Consider the following 23627-nt stretch of genomic DNA (forward strand, 5'->3'; position numbering starts at 1 on the left):
CTAAATTAGGGTTAGAGTGCGGGGTTTTGATGTTTGTCTCTTTCTTACTGTTTATTCATTGTCACATGCTGTTTTTATTTTGTTTTTTAATTATGTAAAGCACCTTGAAATGCCTTGCTGCTGAAATGTGCTATACAAATAAAATTTGATTGATTGATTGATTGATAATACAAGCCGGAAGTAACAATCATTTTAAAAACTGGCTTCATGTTGTGCAAAAAGTGAAAGCTGGAGGCAAACGTTAAGGGTCTGAGCATGTTTGTGCCTGATGCACTCGGTGTGGACAGCACATCCTGTCCATGAAAGCTTAGAATCAGCAGCAGGATTGGTGACTTTATTCCCCGGAGACTTCACCTGAGCTCAGGAGTTTGCTGGGAGACACATTAATCACACTATGAGTCAGTGCTGGAGGGATCTGCTGGAAAGCCTCAAAACAAACACAAACATGGAAAGCTGTTGCCACCGTTTAAAAACACCTAGATTATGTAAAAAAAAGGCTGTGAAAAAGATACAGCACCAGACATGTATTATATATATATATTTATGGAAGACAGAAATAGATCTAAATGCATATTTTAGCACGAATGCTGACACAAGAATTAGAAATTAAACTTCTGAAGAAACAGGAAATCCAAAAGTAAATAAACTATATTTTTATACTGAGGGGATTGATGAGAAAATGGACAACAGGTGAGCATGACTCAGAAATCCAAGCTCTGATTTCTGACTGGAAAGAACCAGAAACACAAGATCTATAAAATAAAACAGCCAGAAAAAACAACATATAAATGAAAGGCCTAGCCTTCCTTAAAGGAATGCATATCACCCGCCACCTCTCCAGACTTTTAGGCTGAGATCATCTGATGTTGGGAAATGACAGAGTTATATCTGAAACCTTGTAAGCTGACCTCAGGCAGGATTGTTGAGGTGACTACCACACTAAATCTGAGCTCAGTATCTGCAAAACTGATCTGAGTCAGAGAGAATTTTGTGTTTGCTGAGGCTGCTTAGCTGTGGCTGATGTACATGCAATGATTTCTGAGAGTTTCATTAAAATCCCTCCACAGATTTTTGAAGATATTTTGCTAACACTGCAGACAGATAAACACACCTGGTCAGACACACAAACACCAGCAACAACCTTATCCCTCGTTATTGCCTTCAGTGGTGGTGATAATTAGGTTACTAATGCACAACTGACCCACAAATGCCCCTTTTCCACCGGCTCTAAAGGTCCCGGCTCCACTACTCCGCTTGCTTTGCGCGCGTTTCCACCGGCATTTTTTCGAGGCCGGTCCCTGCTTTTTTGGTCCCTGCTTCGGAGTAGGGCCAGCTGGGTCGGCCCTGCTTTGTGGGCGGAGCAAGCTTAGCTCCTGTTCCCTCATTGGTCGTGGGTGTGACCAGATGCAAGCATAAAGAGCGAAGGTAGGAATATAAACAACAGCGTTAGCTTACCCTGCAGCGTTTAGCCGTCTGTCCCCCAGCTGAAGGAGCTGTAAAGCCTGAAATCTCCGGCTGATAACAGCTGTCCTACTCCGCGCAACAATGGCGGCATCCAGAGCATTTCTTCCACTGCGCCTCTCTTCCTGAAGTCTCAGGAGAATCCCCATAAGTTTAAAAAACAGCAACAACACAGGGCCAACGTTGTCCATAATGCTTCTGTTGTTTACACAACTGGCGCCAAGTTTTCGTAGCGCACCCCCCCGCGCTGCAGCCCCGCCCCCCGCAACACGAGGAGGCGTTCCTCTGCGACCGACCAAACTGGCCGGTGTGAACGCGATGCATTCTTTATCGAGCCGAGCCAAGTAGAGCGGAGTAGAGCGGGACTTCTGAATTAGAGTCCGTATAAAAGTGGCAAATCTGACTAAATGTACACTGCAAATTATATTAAACTGTAGATTTTTGGCGTTTATAGCCTTTAACTGATGGATTTTGAGTTTCCTTGGTTCTCAGACAATAAACCAGCTTAACTAATCCAAGTTTAGTTAGGCTGATAGCACTACACTGTATGTAGGCCAGACTAAACCTGAATATAACTTGAGTTCGTCTCTCAACACATTGCTCTTTACCTTGCAGCTCGTCAAAACAGAAGCAGTAATTTGAGCGGTGAGAGATGTGTTTACCTGCGAGTGTTTACCTTTCCGGGACATCTGCTCCTGCCTTCAACTCTCTCTGTGCACTTTTCATCATCTCATATTCTGTTTTTACTGCCGAGCAGCGAAGGAGGAATTTCCCTGAGACAGATGGCGGATGACGTCTTCTTTATTTATCGGTGGAGTCGAGGCAGTGTTGTGTGCATGCAGCCTGAACCAGCCTGTCCTCGCCCACATGTCCCATAGCTACCGGGCCAAGGCACACAGACTGCTAATCTACAGCACCATACAACGATGAGAGCGCATACATTTTCTGCATGGCTCGGCCCGACGGGAGCAGAATCACAGAAACCTTGGCAGTGCTTTGGGATGAATAGTTTATAAGGATACTCGACATATGATGCACAGCTTGTCCTGAACAGACTGAAGCAAGTGGGGGTTCATGAAACTAACTTTATTAAAGAGGAAGAACTCAGAGAAGCAACAAACAGGAACAAGTAAATTAGTTCATTTTAAGACTTGAGGTGGTATCTGCAACTGTTGGAGACGAGTTAGTGCAGGGGTGTCCAACCCTGGTCCTGGAGGGCCACCATCCTGCAGGTTTTACTTGTTCCTCTGCTCCAACACACCTGATTCAGAGGTTAAATCACCTCTTCATGTCCTACAGAAGCCTGTTAATCACCCATTGATTCAGATCAGGTGTGTTGGAGCAGAGAAACAAGGGAAAACCTGCAGGATGGTGGCCCTCCAGGACCAGGACTGGACACCCCTGAGTTAGTGACACAAATTGTGAGAAAACAGGCAACTTCTGAGTATTTGCAATCAAATAACCAGCGAGCCTGTCGGGTTTTGGGTTTTCTGTATTCTGTTTATTGTCTTCATGTTTTCTGGTTGTGTTCAGTTATCTTTGTCTTAGTTTGGTTCCTGTTACTCGTGCTTTTGTTTCCTATCTCCTCCTCAGTGACTCTCTTGTCTCCCTGCCACGCCCATCTCCACCTGTCCCAGCTGCAGTAATCATTCCACCTGAGCCCACTTCCCTAATCCCCTCCCGTGCTTAAAAACCCGGTTATCTCCTCCACTCACCGCTGATTCATTGCTTCTCTGTCCCTTGGATTTGCATTGTCGCTCTGTCCTCCCTGTTATTTTTCCGCTTTTGTTTTTGTTTAGCTTTTGCTGCCACGACAGCTTTTGTTTTGTTTATTTTCTTTATTTTAAAATGAGTCTGCGCTCTGGGTTCGCCTTCGTCTCCACGACACCTGACAGAGGCATGGGGCCGTGTTTTGAGTTGCCTTTTTTTGTGCACACGGCTTCAAAGCTTCATTATTGGCTGTGCACATTATTTCAGCTTGAGTTGGACCCACTTTTGCAGCTGCCTCCACATTTAGGATTTAATCTGCTGCAGCACACTTTGAAATAAAGAGTTTTTCATTAAATATTTTTTATAATCAGCCTGGTTTTTAAGACCTGGACAGTCGGGGTTGTAGTCCTTGAAACTCAGGATTTCTGTGACTATTTTCAGAGTAAAACTGTCTCAGATTTTAAAAACTTGTTCAAAGCTCAAACATCAAGGCTGCACAAGACATCCTGAAGACAAACTGATCACAGCCCAGTGAGATACAACCTTTACTGTTTTTATTTTTGGTGAAATACGACCGTACAGCAACGTAAAAACAGAAACGTTCTGCAAAACTTTCTAATCTCACTCATTATCATCCTGCTGGCTCTTAGTCTTACCAATGCTGAATGCCGCTAACACCAATTAATTAGGATTAAAAAGAACAGAAAAGAATCAAACAAGTGTTAGGCTCATTCTTTTTTTTTTGGTCTCAGTGAAAGCTGACAAGTTTCAGTTTTTGAAAAGTTAAGAACTTTGTTTCAAACTGCTTAGTCAGCGTTTTTCTTTCACTCAACTTTGCTCCATTTTAGCAACTAACTCTTCTTTTCTGTCCCGTCTTTTTTACTGTAAACAGCAGACTTTAATACGACAGGAAACAGCTAAAATGACAGAATGAAGCCGGAGCTACAGGACACCAAACCTTTGTGTGTGAGGATTGTAGAATCGCTTTAAAAAAGGAACTCCTTGAGATTAGAAACCCGGTGTTTCTTCTTCTACTCTCTGCTTTGAGTTTTTTTTGTTCAGATTTGCAAAAGATTCCTTCCTTTAGAGGACAGAGGCTGGTGTCTGTAAGTTCAGACATTATTCTGACACAAACAGGACATTTTACTGAGTTTTCCTCGGCCTGCAGGGTTTTCATCATCAGGTATCGTGTCGGTAAATACAGTATATGTTTACATATCAGCTATAAATCCCCAGCATGGGCAGTTATTTTACTCTTATTGACTTTTTTCTTATTGAAGCACTTTTCTGCTTCAGGCCACATTTAACCATTTACATACCAATCAACAAATCAGAGGACAGGAAAGCTGGAATCTGACCTCCTGAGCCGCAGATGCCTCTCAGTGTGCTAACATGGAAATCCTTCCTGTTTTCTAAGGAGTTACATTATTTTTTAATAGATGTATTGGGATTAGATCTTTTTTTCTGTCTAGAATCAAAGTTTCAGAGCTTAAGAAGCCCTTTCACACTGGATGGTGTTTTTTGTTCCAGCAGGAGAGTCGGAGCTGGAGATGAGCAGCTCTGCTTTCATCTTAAACATCTAACCACAGCTTTTAGATAAAAGCAGCGGCCTTGACTGAAACCTCAGTGGGCGTTCTGCTGCGTCTCTTTCATCTGTTGCCTCGAAGCTCAACCTTCTCCTGAATATCCTTTCAGCACCATCTAAACCTCCAGGAACAGTTTTTAATAAACAGGAACGGCTCTAATTAATAAACCAGCCAAACAAACGGAGGAACAGAGTTTATTGGACGTACAGAGGCTCAGTTTCCGATGAAGATAAATGTGTTTATGATTGGTGTGTTGACATTTCGTGTCCCTAGAGCGAGTTTAGGCCGCCGGGCTCCCAGCTTCCCCAGCACCGGACCTCATCGGTCCTCCTTGCAGGGGATGGAGGTGGCGTCCTGTCTCTTCTTCGGGTTTGACCCGGCAGAGCCACCAGCCGCTCACAGGCTTGTGTATAAAAAGTTTAGCCTGAAGAAAACTCTTCCTCCCAGTCATCTCTTTGTGAACAATGAGCCTGAAAAGTTCCACGTTTTGCTCTTGTCTTCACCATCCTTGTCTCTTTCCTGTGTTTACAGGCCCAGTCCCAACACTCACACTCCCACCCTCGTGTCCTTCAAATGCTCATTCATGCTGAAGGGTTCGAGTGTGTCCCAATTCTCCGGAGTGCTCCTTAGCTCCGCCCCCTTTGTGTACTACATCCGGCCTTCAGCTAAGCCCGCATCCAGGCGGACTTCGGCGAAGTGTTTACCCACAATTCATCGCTGCATGTGACGTTTGGTTTTTTAAAAAAATTATCTTTATTGACAATGAAAGGGTTTTGAATTAAACGGCAGAAATATGGCGGCGGTGACAGAGGAAGCTGCGTCTGTTACAAAAAAAGCAGTTTTTAAATGTAAAGTATTGAAATAATTCTTGTTCCACTCTGCTGTACAGGTGTGAATACCATCAACAAGTCAGAACAAAACACATCTGAACAGCCAAATATCTCCTGCAATGACTTTGGAAAGCAAAAATACCTGAACTGTATTTTTAAAATTGTACTGGCAGCTTCTTAGAATACCAAAACAGTGACCGGTCGGCCATGTTGGATGTCACAGTTACAGCCCAGAGGCACTAGTCGATGACGTAACCCATACTGTCCCAGTTCTCCAACGTCTGCTTGTAACCTGCTGCACACGAACCCTTCGGCTGAGTCCACGCTTCATAGAGGGGCGCAGGGTGGAGGGCGAGGATCGGGACCGGGCCACAGTCTGCTCCACTTCTTTCCTGGTTTCTTGGCAGCGTTACAGAGACACACGTAGGCCTGGCATAGTTACTACAGCCTTATGGGTCATTTTCTGAAACCATCTTTAGAAACAGTGACACGTTCACGAGAATATTTTCAGAAAATAAAAACAAAAAGAATCCCTCCTAGTCCTCCGAGCATCAGCTGATTGTGTGGCTACAGCCAAGGGCAGCAAAGTTACATGCCAAGATAACTTATTCACGGGGGCGGCCATTTTGGATGCTCTTCAGAAGGGTGTGGTGAAGGTCAGCTGTTGGAAACAACACTCTGTTCTCAGCGGGAGAACGACCCAGCACGCTGCAGCACAGAGCCAGGTGGAAAATTAGAGATCGCCAAGGAGAAGAAGACGTCACGACAGTTATTTCTGGTTGTAGAGGTTCCTTTAAACGGGCCACAGTGTTTGCATTAATGCTGTCAGAGTGCTGTTTGGTTAACACACAAAACATGTAATCAGTTAGATGTTTTAGGTTTAAGTTAGCCTAATCAGCTTTTAGTTATTTGAGGTTTTATGATCTAAAATAATTGTCCAGCTGTGTAGTTGGGATTAAATTCTGCAGAGAAAATAAATCTTTAAGAAACTTTACTGACACAGAAGTGGCTCGGTGGTCAACTCTGCTGCTGTGCAACATTTTAGTGTTTTTGGCTCTCATTTGTTTTTGTGCTTCTATATTTTATCTCCTAAACTCATCAGACTCGAAGTAAACAGTCGTGTTTGATGTGAAATCAGCAATAAATGGACCGTGAGCGTCGGCACAGTGATCTTGCATAATGTAGGTGCAAACATTCAGGCCAAACAGATGAGTCATTTCCTCACATCAGCGTTCCTGCAGAGGTGCAGAGGGAGCCCATCTGTGGTGTGCTGCTCTGTGAGTCTCTGCACACATTGGTGATTTTAGACTAACAACTGCTCATTTCGCTTTGTTGTGAACGTGGAATGTCATGCACACGGAGCGTGGAAACCGTGTTCAGTTTGTTAGCAAACTCTTCTGTGGGAATGTTTGTGTTTTTGTTTGTATGTCATTCTTTGTGGGCATGCATTTATTTATGAGTGAGTTAAGATTTGATGCTCCTCCACAGGATTATTATGCAGCAACAATGAATGAGATTACAAACATAAGTAAATAACATAATTTGCAGTTTCTGGTGCTTTTATTGTGTCCATGAATAACGTCTCACCTGGTGTTGTGTGTGTGTGTGTTTACAGTGGCATGTGGTGTCTTCTTGCATCAGGATCCTCAACAAGACATAAGACAACAGGGATTTCTTCTGCCTTGATTCAAGCGTGTGTGTGTGTGTGTGTGTGTGTGTGTGTGTGTGTGTGTAAGTGTGTGTTTGCCAAGTAAACAGCTGCTGACCTCTGCATAAAACTCTAGGAGCTGCTGGTTGACTGACAGGTTTTCTGGCTCATACTCCTTTCTGCCTCCATCTGTGTTCAGAGTCAGCTCTTTGTTTAAAATGCAAATTACATATAATATTAATTTATACAAAACCTGTGGAGAAGTGACTTGATTGCTAATTACCAGCATGCTAAGTTAAGGTGATGCTGAACCCAACTTTACTGGTATGCATGTAGCTCCAGCCTGAACTGAAGAGTCTCTCAGTATATTTAAACCTTGCAAGCTGAAAACTGGGATCTTTATTTTCTTTTATTGTGCTAGATAAAGAACTTGGTAACTTTACTGCGTTCACCAATACATGAAGGATTTTCTGCTGGTTTCACAGAAGTAAATAAGTGTGACTTTTTGTTTTTGCACCAGCAATAAGGTTACATGACTCCCGTTAAGAGTTTGATAAGCTTGTCCAGTGACTGCATGTTCCAACGCTGCTTGTTTCACGTGTCAGGTTATGTCACACACATTGTAAGGTAGAAGGAGAGCGGGGGGACCTAACTGCAGGTATGAAAGCTGGCGGATTGATGATAGAAATAAACCTTTTTAATGCTGCAAACTGAACGTAATGGGAGAAAGCTCAGAGACAATGAAAGACGGCCATAAAAGCATCAATGTGACGACAACAGCACCAAGATCAGACGACAAAGAAAGGAAATCCAGGGCTGTAAACACTGAGGGAGATAAAAACAACATCTACAACATCTGAGCAACATCTAAGCCAGAGGAACCATGACCAATCTGAAGCCTACTGAAAAGAAGATGCATTCGTTAGGAGATGAGCAGTTCTATTAACCCCAACATATCTAGATTTCCTGAATGTAACCGAGTATTTTTGGTGCCTGAACTGAGCACAACATCGGACAACACTGGTCTGAAAAGCTCGACAGGAAAAAGGTATTTCACTCAAGTCAAACTGGTTTCTCTCTTCTCAAAATAAATAAATAAATAAAAAAAGAACGCGTGTCCGCCACAACTTGAGAAACCTTTTATCAACCATGAGAAAGCCTATAATTTATTTTCCATTAGCCGTGTTTCCATTGTGCCAGCACCTAATGTGACCATCTTTCATGCCACCACCACCTGTCGGGTTATTAAAGAGGAGGTGAATATTTCATGCAGATACTGTGCAGCGAGTGCATAAATCAGATGAATGAAGTTTGAATCCTGTGGGAGTCTATTAAAGCTTGTCAGCGTTATATTTGGTATGCAGTATTGTTCTTTTTCAGGAGTTTGTTTTGCAGCCGATTGTGATGGAAACTATTTAAATCTTTAACATTCTGCTGGTGATTCCTGTTGCCTTTTTTTATTTTACATAAAACCTGATTGGTTATTCGTTCCTGCAGTAGTTGCATGTCCAGTGATGATGCATCGTTACACCCAGGATCAGCCATTATTTGTCCGAGATGCTGACTCGTGTCACCTAAAAGCAACACTTTTTTTTATTTGCTTCTCTTGTGCCTCTGATGGTGGAGAACACATGCCTGCTTCTTCATCCCAGCATCTATCCAAGGTTTCACAGAGCCTTAATATTACTGGGTTGTGCAGAATAGTTTATAAATTAAATCATTGATGAGTTTATTATGATGTATGTCTTATATTGATTTGAACTGGACCCAAAACTGATGCTGATATTTAAAGTATTTTGCATTTCTTTTTGATTTGTGATCAGATTTTTGACGTTAAATTGAAAATTTCCCCCCAACAGACAATAATTTATGTAATTTTGATTAAATATAAACATATATAAAGCTGTACACTTGCATTCTTAAGCACAAGACTATTTCTAGCTTTAATTCCTCCCAGCCGGTTTCCTGGAGGAGGCTAACATGATGGCATCTGGTGCTCTTACGGATTCCTGACATTGATCTCACAAAAAACATGCGTCAGTTTGCTGCCAAGAAACCAGGGCAGGAAAAAACATCACCTACTGGGATTTTAGATAAAAATAACAGGACAAAGAAAATAATTACATCACCGTTTATTTCAAACTATGGAATCAAACATAAAAAGATGATTCTGAGTTTTATCAAATGGTTCAACTTGAAAGGGTTTATTAAAGCAGTTTTCGAGAATTTAAGGACAAATTAAGCATCAATATGCAGAACAATGTCGTGTTTATTGCTTTATGAATGTTTTCTTCTTGACACTGCATTCAGTGCCTTGTTGTTAAAGTGTAAAAACAACAACTTGGCAGAGCTGTGACGACTCGCCGCTCTCCTGATGATCCACTAACCAGCTTCTGCATGTGCAGAGCCAAGCAGCCAAACACCGATGTGCATCCAGCCGTCGCTGCCACGATCGGTGCAGTTAGGTGTCACGCAGCCGCAGTGTTTGCTGTTCCAGGCTTTCTAGGTCAAAGCGTGGATCAGTCGGAAGCATCAGTGACTCCCATGCAGAACTGTTTCCTGACTTCCCCGATAAGGTTTCTTTTTTCAATATTTCCAGCTCCCCACCAAGAGCAGATTTAAAAAGAAAATCAATTCAGAGAAGTAATTAGTGCCGTGAAGGTAAAAAAAAGATTCAGAGAGGTTCTGATTAGTGAGTGGGATTTTCACGTGGTGTTTCTCTGTCCTGCAGAAGGCAGCCTTGGGAAACTCATTTGTATTATTTAGAAAATATGGGATCTTTCACGTTCTCAGTTAATTAGCGGGGGACATAAAGCCACTCAGCAGCTTGCTCAAGGTGAAGGGAGCTGTCGCTAAAAGACAAAATATTTTTAAAATGAAAGTCTCAGCTTTAAAGCTTTCTGCTTCTGATTGACTTTTATTGTGCAATGATATTAATTATGTACATTTCAAAGCTTTAAAGTGTCCCGAAGCAGCAAGAAAAACAAATTTACAACTTGGATTTTCAACTCTGCAACATCTTGTTGGAGTCACACCAGCAACAAGATACATGTTTTATCTACTTATAACAGTACAATATTATCATGTCTTTACATTCAACTAGAGTTATATACACTGTATATTTATACCTATATAAATATCTATCACTACATTGGTAAATAATGCCAGTCAGTGTGGAATTAATGCCATATATTACACCTTGACTTTTATTATTATATCAATATTAAGACAGTATTGCATGGCTACCAGCACCAACCCAAGTTATAATTATCTAATATGATTTGTTTATTGGGATGTTCTTTATAAACCTAATGCTTTAGTTCAGGGGTGTCAAACCCAGTGACGCAAGGGGGGCAAAATTAAAAATTTGGTCCTCGCCAAGGGCCGATCACGATCAATATTTACTAAAAATTACATAAATTAACCTTGGTTTTAGATGTATTATATCAAATCATCCATATAGAAATATCAAAGACCTTTTCCCAGTTACAGATTATACAGAATTTAGAGCAAACAGACTTTAATGAACACAGACAAATAGATCAAACTTCAAAAAGCTCATCATTAGCAGTCATTTCTTATGCCTCACTCAGCTTTTAAATGAAGTTTTTAACATTAAAACAGACAAAAACCTGATCATACAGAAATTAAAACTATATATTGTTGGCTTCTAAGTCACTGTCAGAGAAAACTTCACTAATTAGGCTCAGTTTTAAAGCAAAATAAGAATCAGAGACTCGATCTGTCCCAGACTAGAGGGCCGGATGAAATGTTACAGAGGGCCGGATCTGGCCCGCGGGCCTTGAGTTTGACACGTGTTTTAGAAGCTTAAATGCAAGAAATGAGTAGATAACTGATAACCTTAAAATAAAACTTGGTCCACTTATGATCTTTGGACCTAAAGAGGAACGATGAAGAGTCAGCGCGCAGCTTCAGGTATTACAGCTAAAAACTAGTGATCAGGTCCGAAACCTGGGTGTAGTAATGGACTCAGACCTGGACCTTAAGGGAGACGTAAAAACAGATACAAAGTCGGCTTTCTACCACCTGAAGAACATCTCCAGAATTAAAGGACTAATGTCACAACAAGACCTAGAGAAAATTCTGCACACGTTCATCTTTAGTCGTCTCGATTTCTGCAACAGCGTCTTCACAGATCTGCCAAAAAAATTATTCAGACAGCTGCAGCAGCTGCTCGTGTTCTCACTAAGACCAGAAAAAAGAGCACATCACCGCGGTTTTAAAGTCTCTACACTGGCTCCCTGTAGCTCAGAGAATAGACTTTAAAATACTTCTATTAGTTTATAAATCACTGAACGGTCTATATCGTGGTATCAACCCTCCAGAACACTCAGGTCTTCTGGTTCTGGTCTACTTTGTATCACCAGAACCAGAACCAAACATGGAGAAGCAGCTTTTAGTTTCTATGCACCATCAATCTGGAACAAACTCCTGGAAAACTGCAAAACAGCCGAAACAGTAAATTCCTTTAAATCGAGGCTGAAAACTCACCTGTTTAGAGCTGCCTTTGATTAGTAGTCCACAAACAAAAAAAGCTGCTCTGAACAAAATATCTTATTACATATTGACCATCTCCTTATGATTATCAAGTGTATCTGCTCCATGATTATTTTTTTTTTTTTGGGTGATTGTAATGATGTTTTTTGACTGATGTTTTTATGATGTAAAGCACTTTGAACGCCTTGCTGCTGAAATGGGCTGTACAAATAAATTTTTACTTACTTACAGACCTGACCCAGCACTGGGTTAATAGATCAGCTTGTTTTTAAATCATCAGTTTTTAGTGAGTTTTTTAAAGAATGCAACATTTCTGTTCCAGATCTTTGGATCCATCAGTAAATCACAGAAGACCAACCTGGTGAAGACTGAAGGGTAAAAAGTGACGAACATTTGGCCAATTTTTTTTTTTTATCTTTTTAGGATTTCCCACGTCCTGGATGACTGAGAATCTGTGCATCCAGTCTCTAACGTCCATATTTGCACAATTCTTTGTAGTCAGTTGGAAATGTTTCTGCACGGGGGGGGTACCTCGGGGATATTTCATGTTGAAAGTGAAAGAGTTTGATTGACGGGCACCTCGGCCACATGGGGATTACCTCAGCAGCTCATGGACTGTTGCCCCCCCCGGCTGCTGAAGGGCAGGAAACCCCCACAGACTGCAAAATGTCAATTTATTGTCATTATGAGATTTAGTTCAATGCCACCCAACGTCAGCGCGGATTGGGTTGCCAGTTACACGACAAAAACAGGAAATTTAGACAACATGATGGATCAGCTACGGAAATCTTTGAAATATAATCAATAGTGTAATATATGTGCTACTGCTTTGTAATATTGTATATCTACTTCTCAGTATAATATTTGATTAGCTAGTATTGGTTTGGGCTCTGATAAATCTGGTCTTGATTCCATCTGTTATACCTTAGGAGACCAGCTTGAAATTATTATTTCCATCATCTCTCAACATAAAATGATCCTAAACTCTGGCATGAATGTTGGCGGGTGATATGCATTTCTTTAAGGAATGCCAGACCTTTAACACCATGATAAATAAACTCAATCGCTGTGAAAGTTGTTAAGAAAAGTTCTTTTTTCCTTTTTTTAATTGGTGAAAACGGTCATGACCACGGAGGCTTCAGGGCTCTTCAAAGAAAACATTCTGGGACCTGCTGTTCCTGAAAACTGTAAGTGGAGTTTCTAAAAGATTCCCTCAGGTTTGTTTCTTGTCACTTGCTCCGTGATCACGACACAGACAACACGCTGAGTGTGACATGAAGACCCACAGGGCTGAGGTTCTGGACTCTGCTGACAAGTGAAACATCACAGCATCAATCTTCTTCAGACTGACTTTTCTCGTTTAAATTGTTCCTCTCAGAGGAGTCATTTTGTCTGTAGTTTACAGGATATTTTCACGACTGTTGCTTTGTAAAGACAGAAATAAGAACAGAAGTAACCCCGAAAGCTGGAACCTCATAATTACCGACAGGTGAGGTGAACAACATGGCTCATCTTGTTACAATGTGTTGCTCTGCTTGACAAAACTGCACACTTGCATTCTCATAGATGCTATTTTTGACACTTTCCACATACTTCTCTATAGAAGTATCTCTACATATCCCCCCCTCCCGACAGGAAAGTGTTCGGCTCAGCAGAAACTAGGACTGCCTCAGATAAGATGACAATTGCCCCTTTTCCACGGACCCTAACGGTCCCGGCTCCACTCTACTCGGCTCACTTTGCGCGCGTTTCCACTGGCATTTTTTCGAGGCCGGTTCCTGCTTCTTTGGTCCCTGCTTCGGAGTAGGGCCAGCCGGGTCGGCCCTGCTTCGTGGGCGGCGCAAGCTCAGCTTCTGTTCACTCATTGGTCGTGGGTGTGGCCAGATGCAAGCATAAAGAGCGAACAGTAGGAATATAAACAACAGCGTTAGCTTACCCTGCAACGTCTCTGCTGTCTGTCCCCCAGCTGAAGGAGCTGTAAAGCCTGAAATCTCTGGCGGATAACAGCTGTCCTACTCCGCGCAACAATGGCGGCATCCAGAGCGTTTCTTCCACTGCGCCTCTCTTCCTGAAGTCTCAGGAGAATCCCCATAAGTTTAAAAAACAGCAACAACACAGGGCCAATGTTGTCCATAGCGCTTCCGTTGTTTACACAACTGGTGCCAAGTTTCGGTAGCGCACCCCCTCCCAACACAAGGAGGCGTTCCTCCGCTACCGACCAAACTGGCCGGTGTGAACACAATGCATTCTTTATAGAGCCGAGCCGAGTAGAGCGGAGTAGAGCCGGACTTCTGAATTAGGGCCCGTGTAAAAGGGACATAAAGAGTCAAACACCAGCTGGGATCTGATGGCTCCTGGGGGGGGAGCAAAGCCAATCCACAGAGACTCCAACCAACATCCCAGAGGACCCTCGTGAGTTTGTTGCCCCAATCCTGAACACCCTGGTCCCAGTCCAGGACTCTGCCAGATGGTCTTTGTCAATGCGTGACTAATTAAAGCTGTTTGGACATCGCATTGGGGCGTTTCCATGAGGACCACAGCTGGACTTTACGTAAGACTCCCTGGTTCACATCTCAGCTGGAGATTAGGTGAAGGGCTGTTCTTTCTTATCCACAGCATTACCAAAATCAGAGTCAAACTGTTACAAAGTTAAAAGCTGGACTGGAATTATCCAGTCCAATCATGTGTCCATTTGAGACAGAGCAGACAGAGTATTGACAGGCCTAACAGGGAGAGATCACATTTCCTCAGAGTCACTGGCTTCCTGTAAAATTTACAATTTAATTGAAAGTTCACACATAATTGCCAAGCTCTACCCAACCTTAAACATCCGATGATTCCCTGTAACCAGCCTACATGTCTGTGCCTTCAGGGCCAATTATTACTTTTTGTTCCCGGGGTTTTTAAATCTCCTGAGTCCTGAGGAAGCAGCTCCCAGCCTGTGACCCTGACACCCTCCGGATCGAGCCTAAAACTCATCTTTTAATATCGTTTTTATTTTATTTAACTTCTTGTTTGTTATTTCATTACATTTGTCCGTTGCTGTTGCTGTTATAACTGTTCTCCATCCATCAGTTCATCCTTTTTCTCTGCCGACTTTTTCCTTCTTGAGTCGCAGGGAGCTGATGTCCACCTCCAGGGGTCACTGTGGGACACCTGGACATGTCTCCAGTCCATCACAGAGACACATAAAGACAAATGAGACAAACAGCCATTCCCAGTCACACCTAGGGACAATTTAGAGCTACCAAAGAACCTAACATAAATGTTTTTGTTCTCAGAGAAAACCCACGCAGCAAAGGGAGAACATGTAAACGCCACACAGAGGCTAGGAAATGTTCCTGTGACCTTCTTGCTGTGAGGCGAAAGCACCTAACCACTGCTCCACCGTGCCACCCTATTTGTTCTCCACCTTTGAGACATCTTGTCTTATTTCCTGTTTTCCGACCCTCCAGGATTTCGCGATGTTGCGATCACAACTATAAACGCAAAATCAAGCAAATCCCGCGAATACGCAACTTTTTGCAACTTTGCCCAAAACACCGCAACTTTAACCCAATATTTATTGTTTCTAAAGTGATTCGCCACCGTTTCTGCGGTCTAGTCTCTTCTTTGTGGGTTTGTGTAGCGTGGAATACAAAATAACCCCAAATAACTCAGGAAGAAGACACGTGACGTCACTTCCTGTTAACATCAGAATGCCGGGAGCGTGCAGGAGCAGCGACCGAAGCCAAAATGTGCGCTAATGCTTCACATTTGCCCACAAAGATTTCAGCAAACCAGTTTCCTCCCCAGCTGCAGCTGTTTTGCACGTCCTGCAGTGTAATCATGGAACATAAACGCATCGACAAACACTTTGTCTGCAAAACATGTGAGGAGAGCTGCAGACCAGGGACAATCCAGAAATGCTCATGAATGTCAGTTTAGAAGCCATCAAAGTTCTCAAATAAAGCACCTTTTGAGAATGTCAATGTTTGTTGGGAATTATCTTACAAAACTAGGAAGGATTTTTGGTTTATATATTAAAAGTTATGGTTGTTTATTAATTTTAGTAAAAAAAAATTGCAACTTTTAGGAAAATGCCCCGCGAAATCAGGCATTTTAGCCGCAACAATCACAAAAAATGCCCGCCAAATCCTGGAGGGACTGTGTTTTGTTTCTTTACAACCCTTTGAGTTGCCTTGAGCACCAAATAAATAAAGTTGAGACGAAGTTTAATTAAGTAAACATCAAACAATAAGCATTATTTTTCTCCTAAACATTTTAAAACTCATGTGTGGAGCTCATAAAACTCAGCTAAGGGAAAATATTTCCTGCAATTGTCCAAATTTGTCTTTCTTTGCAGGACAGATGTCCTTAACCTTTTCTTTTAGCTTTAGCAGACTGTTCTGTTGGGGGATCTTCTCCACCTGTTTGCATGAAAGAATTCCCAGGTTCCGTTTAGAGAAATAACTTTAGTGCATTTGGATTTTAGAACGTCTGTGTTTTTCACTCTTGCAGACATTAATTAAAAGCCTTTGGGTTTTTTTTTTAAAAAAGGGATGAAAGAGAAAATGTTGAATCAGTTTCGGCCCTGTAAACTCTGCAGAGTCGCGTCAGCATCCACAGATTTGTCCTCTCTCCAGTCCACTGCAGACATAATGATCTGTTGGATCAAAGACAAGAACCCTGAGAGCAAAACGAAGAACTGGATCTGTTCTGCAGCCGACACGGTAATCATCTGATTCAGCAGCCTTCCAAACTGATTAAAACACTTAGCCTGTGATAACGGCGCTCCCCAAGGAAACAGGGACATTTGTGAATTACACATTAAAAAAAAAACAAATTGGTGCAAAGTTTTACTTGCTTTTTTCTCCTTTTAACCCGTTAATATTGTAAAAGTTTAATTAAAAGCAGTGGTCCAGCGTGGTAGAAAACTTGGAGACTCTGAAGGCTTGTATTCTGGATTACAGTGCAGCTGATTTACATTTTCTTGTTAGATGATGGTGAATCTTACCTCCTGCTCATAGATTAAACCTAAATCTCATTAGATTTTCATGAAGCCTCTAACCATATTAAAATTAACTGGCTTATTATCCAGAGAGATATACGAGGCTTTAGAAAGCCGGCTAACTATGGAAGCATCTGATAGAAAATTTAATAATTCAGTCCGTTTCAGACATACAAATGGAAATGTTTGAATCCTCCAATCTAACCAGTAACATAAATGTCAGCCTGTCAACAGCTACTGTCGCCAAACAGACTCTCAAATCCTGAATTTGGTTTCTGATCATTGGTTCAAATTAATCATTAAATGAATAAATACCAATACTGGTTTAATAAACCTATAATAATGTGCTTCAGTGCTTTTTTTTTTAGTAGTGGTTAAGTTTCAAAGCCAATCAGTCCCTCCAGGATTTCGTGGGGCATTTTTTGTGATTGTTGCAGCTAAAATGCCTGATTTCGCGGGGCATTTTCCTAAAAGTTGCGATTTTCTTTTCTAAAATCAATAAAAAACTATAACTTTTAATATATAAACCAAAAATACTTCCTAGTTTTGTAAGATAATTCCCAACAAACATTGACATTCTCAAAAGGTGCTTTATTTGAGAACTTTGATAGCTTCTAAACTGACATTCATGAGCATTTCTGGATTNACGTGCAAAACAGCTGCAGCTGGGGAGGAAACTGGTTTGCTGAAATCTTTGTGGGCAAATGTGAAGCATTAGCGCACATTTTGGCTCCGGTCGCTGCTCCTGCACGCTCCCGGCATTCTGATGTTAACAGGAAGTGACGTCACGTGTCTTCTTCCTGAGTTATTTGGGGTTATTTTGTATTCCACGCTGCACAAACCCACAAAGAAGAGACTAGACCGCAGAAACGGTGGCAAATCACTTTAGAAACAATAAATATTGGGTTAAAGTTGCGGGAAAGTTGCAGTGTTTTGGGCAAAGTTGCAAAAAAGTTGCGATTTTGCGGGGTTTGCTTGATTTTGCGTTAATAGTTGTGATCGCAACATCACGAAATCCTGGAGGGTCTGACTAATAGATACCTTTTATGGTTAAACTAAATCATTTAATTAGTGATCAAAGTGGGAAAAATGGTGATTTTATTCATTTTAAAATAACTTTAAACGGCATCAATCATTTTTTTTCCCACTAAAGTTAAAGATTTACCAGCAGCTACTGGTTAACCTGCCTTGAATGATATTTTATTGTTACTAACACTTCTGACTGACAACCAAAACACAAAATAAAGCAGATTAAAGGACGTAATCACTGTCGAAAATAAAATATTCTGCATGCGCCGTTTTTGTCCAATCTGATAAACTTAACTTTTCTGCTTTGCAAAAACTTGAGTCAATTTTCTTTTCCACGAAGAAGTAAACAGCCTTTACACTTCAGGGTTTGCGAGGTCACACGAGAGTTGTGAATCTTCGTATAACCATATATTCTCCCCAGGGCTCCTCAGCTAATCCTAATTAATCCTTAAGGAAAGCGTTTCACCTCCTGTGTGAGCACAGGGACTAACAGCACACAGATCTGCTTTTTCCATGGTTTCACTATCAATATTAGTCATGACACGTAACAATTAATGCATGGCTGCAACATAACACTGTCTGTGATAAATACACACAAACATGACCTTTTACAGTCACGTTACTTTAACTAATGCTCTGCTTGTGTGACTAATTGTGCTCACAGCTACTGTAACAGTTTCCACAGCCCTGTCTCATGGACTTACCTCCTGCATTAGAAACAATTTAAACGTGTTTAAGTGTTTTTGAAATGAAGACATTGTGACGTCACGCTGTGGTTGCTTGTTTTGAGTTTTTATTTTCAGGAAGTTCCATCAGTGTAATTGTTTTCCGTCCTTTTTAATGAACCATGCTCGTTGCTAACCGGGGTCTTGGATCTGTCAGTGTTAGTTAAAAAACGTTGCAGCGTTCGTCACAAAATCTAATTGCCTAAAGTCAGTTTACAGCAAATGTCGGAAAAGTCATTAAGCTAATCTAATATGGTCCAGTTCCAGTGAAAATGGCTCTCCTCTCCATGTCATCCTGAAGGCACAGCAGCTTCTGGGATGGAAAATCAATAGAAGATGAACAATGATGTTTTGTCTGTCTGTTACCAAAATATTCCAAGAACCACCGGACGTACCGAGGGAAATCCTCGGGAAGTAATCCTCGGATGAACGGCTGCAAGCGGTTAGCTTTAAGAATCAACAGGATATAAGATGGCCGCCACATCAACCTTATCAAACACAAAAATAGTTACAACACAGCTAATTTTACAGATCCTGAGAGTCATCCCAGCACAAACTTTAAACTCTACACTTTGTGCATCATCTTTGTTTAAAACTGTGGTGTTAACTATTAAAGTTATTTGTTAGCAAAATATCTAATTAACCACTGAAAAAAGTAAACAGGAAGTAATCACATCTAAAGCAGGGGTGTCCAATCCTGGTCCTCAGGGTCTCCATCCTGCAGGTTTACCTTGTTTCTCTGCTCCAACACCTGATTCAGAGGTTAAATCACCTCTTCATGTTCTGCAGAAGCCTGTTAATCACCCATTGATTCAAATCAGGTGTGTTGGAGCAGAGGAACAAGTAAAACCTGCAGGATGGTGACCCTGAGGACCAGGGTTGGCTCAAGATGGCCACCAATATCAGGCAGAGCAATGGTTGAAGGTTTGACAGCGATGACGTCATCAGAAGCTGATTTTACTTTAAAACTCTGGCATGAAGGACGGAGAGCGAAGCTTCCAGTTATCATTTCGCACCTTTAGCCAGGATCCTGATGAGTCCTTCAGACTTAGAAAAACGAGATTTTTATCCACTGAAAAGGAAGCGGGAAGACCAAAGGTTTGAATTTCGATTGGACCAGGAAGTGAAGCAGAAAGTTTCTCTAAAAAGTGAAATTCTTTGAAAACAGTGTTGATGCTTTTTTCTCCATGTGCATGCTTTTCTAATTCTCTTTTTATTCCAAAACATAAACACAGACATTGTTATTCACTGGATGTTGGATGTTTTAGAGATTGTTTATATGTTTGCCCAGTTCTTGTGTGTAAACGGCTCGGCTGCAGGCAGCTAAATCTGTGCTGCTGTGCTGCTGCTCTCCCTCCTGTGGATTTCAGCTGGGCAGGAGGTCTGTCGCATCCCACTGATTGTCATTCTCAGCATGCGTCTGTGTGTCTGGGTTTGTTTATCAGTATGTCAGTTAGTTTCAATTTGATGCTTTTCTACTGTGCACGCTAAAAATCGTCTGTGTGTGCATCTTCTCACAAACACACACTTTATCATCTAATGCCAGCTAAAGCAAACTGCGGCCCATCCAGTCTCCCTGCCTGTCGCACAACTCTCCATCCATCTCCTATTCGCACAAGCAGGCACTAAATCACACACTTCATGCACACACACACACACAGCCTCCCCTGTGGCTGCCTGATTGAGGTTTCTTTGCCTCAACCTTTAGATTTACTGTAATAGTGGAAGGAGTAAGGCAGGAAAGAAAGGGAATAGAAGTTAAATTGGAGGACAGAAAAGCAAAGAGGTGCATAGAGAGAGTGATAAACTGGAAGGAGGGCGGGTTAGAGAACTGCAGTGAGATGGAAACCCAAGGTGGAATAAAGGTGAGAAATAAAAAAACAGGAGTGTTGAGGGCAGAAAGCAGTAGAGAATGAAGGGAAACTCCAGGCTGTCGAGGACAGAAAACATCTCCCATTAAAGTGAGATTAGAGCCTCTGCTGGTTCAGAGTGCAGCCTGACTTTCCAACCTCTGCCATCAGCGGCGGATGATATATAACACCCCATTTTAAAGATCAATTTGTCACGTTTCATCTCTTCCTACACCTCATTTTCCTCCTCCCTCCAGTCCAGGCCGGAGAGGACCGGGAGGCGAGGGAGGAGCTGGAGCTTCACAGTTTAAGACCGAGACGGCGTCTGAATATTTACAAGCACTTTTCATGATGTCACCTGCAATAAATCCCCTCCTCTCTCGTGTGGTTTGGTTTCTTTTCACAAACTCCCAAACAGACACACACACTGCTTTAACTGCATGAGACTTAAACGTTTCTCCCAAAGGTGGTTAATGAGCTAAAGTCGGAGCTTGGAAACAGTTAAGGGACTCCAGGAAGTCCTAAACAAATTTAGGAAAAGGCTTTAGATCAGTTTGATTTCACCCTGAAGACAAGCGATGACTACAGGGGGAGCTTCACTCGCTCTGAACAATTATAGTGGCATCATAAACCTTTAGACTCATTTCCCACCGTTAATGCAAATGTTGGATCCAATAAGTCCCAACGTTCACACTGATTTACTGATTTACTGACATTTTAATCACCACACCTTTATTTTTTAATGGAACTGTGCAAACTGTGTTAATTCAAAGTGTCACGTTCTGACATTTTCTCAGGAAATGTTTCGTAACAAACAGCAGAAAAGAAGCTTTTCACATCAGTTTTTTAGTTTGTCCTAATCCGTGTACGGTTCGTTCTTTGTTTTTTTTGTTTCAAAATAAAATTGCAAATACAAAACAAGCATGTGTTTTTTTTGTTTTTTTTTTTTCGTTTTTAAAATGAGATTACAAAAACGGCTATTGCAAAAATAAAAAAGGGGTACGTTTTTTTTTTTTTAACTGCAATGGTTCTTCTTCTTCTTATGGCGTTTAATGGCGGTTGGCAAACAACTTGAGGTGTGCATTACCGCCACCTACTGGTATGGAGTGTGGTTCGAGATGGTTCAATTCCTATTATTTATTTCTTTATGTTTCACAGGAACCTGCAATGGTTAAACCAAAGACGAGCTTTTATTTTGTTGTTAATTCCAGGATATTAATTCCAGGACATTACCGCCACCGGCAGTCACCAGCAGGTGGCGGTAATGTCCTGATTTAATGACTTCCTTGGAATCTGAAAGAAATCTTGTTGACAGTAAGATCATCTGCTCTTAGTGAAATGCGTCGATTCCTTCAAAATAAGACAAACAGATCCATTTTTAAACTGGTAGATTCTGAAGCGCTAACTGAAAAAGTTCTTGTTCTTCTGGTGGATTTTAAAGAAACTGAAGGTGTACATTACTGCCACCTGCTGGTGACTGCCGGGAGTTCAGGTCTTCATTTCCGGTTCCGCCATAAGGTCCCGTTGAATTAACACCAAAATAAAAGCTCGTCTTTGGTTTAACCATTGCAGTTTAAAAACAAAACAAAAATGTACCCCTTTTTTATTTTTGCAATTACCGTTTTTCTAATTTCGTTTTAAAAACAAAAAAAACACATGCTTGTTTTGTTTTTGCAATTTTATTTTGAAAAACCAAAGAACGAACCACACACGGATTATACCTGAGGATGAGTCTGGAAATGTCTGTAACTTTGAATCCATTTCAAATAATTTCACTTCTATTTAGAAAACCTGCACAGGATTTCAAACCTTTTAAAACTTTGTGCAGCAGAAGAAACAAAGTTTTTTTTCCAAATCAAACCACGTTCAGAAGACAAACACAGACACAACACACAAAACGTTGTGAGTTTGGTTGAAGATGTCGTAAATAAATGATGTGATTTGCTTTAAACCGATCAGAGGCAGGAAAGCTGCAGTTGTGCTGCTGCTCTAATTGCTTCATGTGAATTTATTCCCACACAGATACTTCCTTTAACATTTGTTTTTAATGATCACAACAAATGATCTGATAGAAATAATTACCTTAATGAAGCTGATGTAACATTTGTGAGGAAAAGTTCATGTGAAAGCGCCGAACTGTGACCACTTCTAAGCTGAAATATAAACTGTCCATCAGGACATATTTATCAATGCTAAGAGTTAAAAATAACTAAATGATTCTGTTATTTCAGATACTTAATTGTCTGTTATCTCAGGTAGTTTCAGGTAGAACAGATGGATTATTATAAAAACAAAACGAGTCTCTAAAAACATCATAAAGTTGAATTTCGTTCAGTATTATTTACATGAGCTCCACAGAAAACCAGATTTGAACTTGTGTTTATATTTTTACATTTCTATTTAATGAACATTCTGTTCTCTTCATCCCCTAACCTTTTCTTTTTAATTTAATTATATTTTAATCCTTGTTTATTTAATTTACCTGCTGTCAGGAAGCTAAATCACCACCGTATGACCGTCCGAACTTTCAGCATCTCCCAAATGTTTCTTTGCTGAATAAATGTGGACGTCTTTGTGTAACCAAATATAAAGACAGTCGTCAGCCTCTCTGTCTGTCACTTTTCTTCTTCGTGGAACAGATTGTGAACCAGAAAGAGAAGCAAACGATCTGTCGTAGCTAGCAGTCAGTAATATTTGGGTTCAGCTGCGAAGGAAAAACAAATAAGGTCCCAAACTTTTCTGCTTTTGACCCACAAAACCAAAGCTGCCGAGACCCCTGACGCCCATTATTTATCTAAAATAAAGAAACTTTCTAATAAGCCATTTAATAAAGAGCTTCATCAAGGATTACATCAACTTTTATGCATTTATGACCATTATTTGTATCACTTTATAATATCCATCCATCCATCCATTGTCTTCCTCTGATCCTGGGTCGGGTCGCGGGGGCAGCAGCCTCAGCAGGGAGACCCAGACTTCCCTCTCCCCAGCCACTTGGTTCAGCTCCTTCGGGGGAATCCCAAGGCGTTCCCAGTCCCTTCAGCGTGTCCTGGGTCTTCCTCTGGGCCTCCTCCCGGTGGGACGTCACCAGGGAGGCGTCCAGGAGGCATCCTCACCAGATGCCCGAGCCACCTCATCTGGCTCCTCTCGACGTGGAGGAGCAGCGGCTCTACTCTGAGTCCCTCCCGGATGACCGAGCTTCTCACCCGATCTCTAAGGGAGAGCCCAGACACCCTGCAGAGGAAACTCATTTCAGCCGCTTGTATTCGCGATCTCGTTC

At 41.5% G+C, this 23627-nt stretch overlaps 1 protein-coding gene and 1 long non-coding RNA gene across 5 annotated transcripts in view; both read right to left on the minus strand.

Annotated features, from left to right (window-relative positions):
* cplx2 (complexin 2) overlaps positions 1–23627 on the minus strand; it is a 63039-nt gene that overhangs the window by 33279 nt on the left and 6133 nt on the right. The gene's annotated exons all lie outside the window — the stretch shown is intronic.
* LOC112451019 lies at positions 18506–19219 on the minus strand. The gene is made up of 3 exons (XR_003039748.1): positions 19172–19219; positions 18893–18985; positions 18506–18810 (listed from the first exon to the last, which is right to left on the minus strand). It is a non-coding gene; the product is annotated as an uncharacterized LOC112451019 (long non-coding RNA).

This window comes from Kryptolebias marmoratus, linkage group LG9, assembly GCF_001649575.2.
Source record: "Kryptolebias marmoratus isolate JLee-2015 linkage group LG9, ASM164957v2, whole genome shotgun sequence".
NCBI classification, from domain to species: domain Eukaryota; kingdom Metazoa; phylum Chordata; class Actinopteri; order Cyprinodontiformes; family Rivulidae; genus Kryptolebias; species Kryptolebias marmoratus.